Here is a 3,549-nt window from a genome sequence, read left to right on the forward strand (position 1 = left end):
TTCCTCTCCTCTTCCTCTCCTCTTCCTCTCCTCTTCTTCTCCTCTTCTTCTCCTCTTCTTCTCCTCTTCCTCTCCTCTTCCTCTCCTCTTCCTCTCCTCTTCCTCTCCTCTTCCTCTCCTCTCCTCTCCTCTCCTCTCCTCTTCTTCTCCTCCCACCCTTCTCTCTCCTCTCTCTCCTCTTCTCTCTCCCTTCTCTCTCTCCCTTGGCCCTCCCCCACCGGCAAAGGCATGATTGTTGAGTAAATGGAAAAAAACATTTTACAACATTAAAGGAAGACTGTTTAGAAAAGGAAGGCCCTGCTGAGGTGTAGAGGAAGCCTGTTTATTAACACTGGACACCTCTTATCTCAGGCAGCTCCAGATGGATGTCCCCTTGGTAATTCCCACTCTGTGCCAAGTGGGGTTAAGCAGGGTAACCACCTTGACGTGGGCTGGTGATCACCAGGGGATCATCGGCTCCTTCAGAGAGAAATTTTAGCAGAAACTTGGGGTGGGGGAGGGAGAGCCATCAGGCTTCAGCATAAAAAGCTTGCACGTGGCCAGATTTACCTTTGTGGCTGTAAATTGCTTGCTGCCTGGGACAGAGCCAGGTTTTGATTGAGAGATAAAGTAGTTCAAATCTGTCAATAATTAACTGTCACTCAATTAAGGCTTTCTTAACAAATTAGCACTTGCTAGCACCTAGGGTGCAGGTTTTTCATGGGAAAAGGCTGATAGAGTGACGTTGGCCATTAAGTTTGCCCACTGAGTATCAGCTAATGTCCTGCCCAGTTTAAACACTACTGTGTAAATTTGGTGAATTTGTTCCCAAACCCCATTTCAGCCAGATTGCTTTTAAGATTAACCATTTGTGCCTTCCCAAGCTAAACAATGCTGGACGGGGTCTGCCGAATAAGAGAGTTGTCCCTGTTGGACTAGGGTTTCCTGGCTGTGGGGAAGCCTTGAAGGAGCATGGCAACGCAAATGAGGCTGTAGGCTGAATTTTAAAAAAATTGAGTAGATCCCCCCTAAAGCTCTGCAGACCCAGGGGAACAGATGGAGTTATGTGGTCTGCCTTGAGTGTAAGCTGCTGTGATGTCTTTCTGTCTCATACAAGGCCCTCACTCTTCCCCAACCTGCTCCTTCCACTGGGTTGGTGGGAAGGTTAAAAGGGAAAACATTTCCACTTGCTTTATCCCACGAGGAAATTCCAACCCAAGGAGCTGCCACCAGGCTTTGACCTCTTGTCACTTCCAACTTTACGTGCCCTGGGTACCTGGCTGCACCTGAGTTGTGGGGTGGAATGCGTTTCCAGAAGCATTGCAAAGCCTCAAAGCCTCTCTTGTGTTAGTTCCTCTCTCCCAGATTGCTGGAAGAATCCTTCTGTGGTGACAGAGGTGGCGTTGGTGTTTCTCTGGTAGCAGACATTTTGCCAGTTCCCCTTCTTCCTTCTCCAAAATAGTGATGCCATGGGTGCGTCATCCCGCTCTTCCTTAGTTCTCCATTCAGAAGTTGTAAGTGAATGTCGGACGTCAGCCAGATCCAGCAGAGCCATCCCAGTTCACATCAGCTGGTGCTCTGGCCCCGCGTTTGTGCCGCTGCTGGATGGCTGCTGCCGGGACGGGAATTCCCTCGGTACATTAATTCACAGCCAACCGCAGGCTCTGGAAGCCCCCGCCTTGTGATCATTTGTCACATCAACCCCGCTGAGGAGGAATCCGTCTCTCACGAGTCAGAAACCCCTTGCTCTCCCTTGGCATCCAAGTTCTCCTGGTGTCACACGCAGTTGCACCTCCAGGAGGTGTAATCGCCGAGCCTGTTCAGAAGTCAAATGCAAAACTCTGGCAAGTGCAGGTTCTGGTTGACACTGTGTTACATGAAAGGCTGCAAAATGGAAGCTGATTTTAGCTTCAGCTCTGTTCTGCTGATACAGGTTTACGCTCAGTGTGGGTTTGGTTAAATCAGCGGCTGCTTACCTCGCTGAATAGTTCTCTATCTCTTTTGACCAAAGGGTGCCTTACCTGCCACGTGGGCCGAAGCGATGCTGGGCAAGAGTTTAAAAACAAAGTTTGGGAAGCTCTCCGGGTTGTTCTTTTTGGGAATGCGCACTGTTGTCTCGTACAAAACCTAAGCCTGACGCAGCTTTCTTTCTATTAATCATATCGGAAGAGCTGCCAGAGAGTGACAGCTCTTAGCCAGCACCACCCCACCGTGGTTCAAAGATCTGAACTGTTTCAGTAACCTCCATGTGGAGGTGTTAAAAGCACATTAAAAAATACTTTGTGTTGCCCTGTCCTAGTACTTGCATTAAAAGTCTTAAGAAGTTTAAAATCATAAAGCAGAAGAAAAGGAAACGCATTTGGTAGTTTAAAACTATCCTATCCTGCTGAATAATCAAAGCTGGTATTGAACAGGAAATGTAGTTTAATGTTATAGACTTACTTTTTTTTGTTGGTTGGTGTTTTTAGGAAAGAGGAATATATTTCTGTAGAGGGATTATAACCTGGGGAAAACAATCTTGATTATTTTTTTTTTTTTGTGCGCTGAATTAATTTATTTTTATGTTATATAGCAACAGTTTTAAGAACCCATCTTTTCTAATGAAAAGTCATTCCCATTATCTGAAGCATGCTTATGATCTGTCACCTCTATGGACTCAGTCCTTCAAGGCATTGCAGGACAATTTTTTCAGAGGCAGAGGGGCACCTAGTAACATTTCAAAACAGTTGCAAGTGCTGTGCTATTAATTGTAATAGGACACAGGTGCTTAGGTGCTTTGTAAGGTCCTGAATAAGCCAGTGGACTTAGGAGCCAGAAGCAGAGCATAGGCTGACTTTAAGTGTCTATACATAAAAGTGCCACCGTGGCTCATCCAGCTCAGGGGACACACTACAGCGCTGTTCCTGTGCTTACCAGAGCCATCCCTCTGTAGGAGCCCCTCCAGGAGCCAGGGCGCAGGATTTGCCCATGCCTGTGGGCTCCAGCTCAGCGCTGCTTTCTTTGCAAGATGTCCTCATGGTGGTGTCAGTTCCCATCTTTCATAGGGTAGCCTACAAGTTAGGGTGACTCTCCTAGAGGTGGGAAATGTGCATTTTCCACTTACCTCATCCCAAAGCCGTGTGAAGTCATGGCTCTCTTCTCTCCAAGAGGTGCTCTGGTCATCAGGCTGTGGGATGGGATCATCCTTACCCCTGCTTTGGGGGCTTTGGTCCATTGCAGAAAGGAACCAAACTACCACAGGGCCCGAAGGAGAGAAAGGAGTCAGCTTGACTTTGTGAAAGGTGCTTAAAACAATAAACTGAGAGGGGGCAGTGCTCTGCTTCCAGGATTATATGCTTTGCCTATCTATAATGGCTCTGTAATGCAAAATCCATCACTGGCCCGGGGAGGAGGGCTCAGTAGTCCCTTGGCCCAGGTGATGGTGGCTGCCACTGGGGCGTGCTCTGCACTGACCTTCTGTCTGGCCTCGGCAATCTGTGAGCCTTTCTGTAACGCTGCACAGCTTCACTGGAGTGGATGGAGGATGTTGCAGCAATTAACATGAAGGCACTAGCGTCTCTTATGGATTTT

The sequence above is a fragment of the Calidris pugnax genome, unplaced genomic scaffold (assembly GCF_001431845.1).
Source record: "Calidris pugnax isolate Ruff unplaced genomic scaffold, ASM143184v1 scaffold24, whole genome shotgun sequence".
In the NCBI taxonomy this organism is placed as follows: domain Eukaryota; kingdom Metazoa; phylum Chordata; class Aves; order Charadriiformes; family Scolopacidae; genus Calidris; species Calidris pugnax.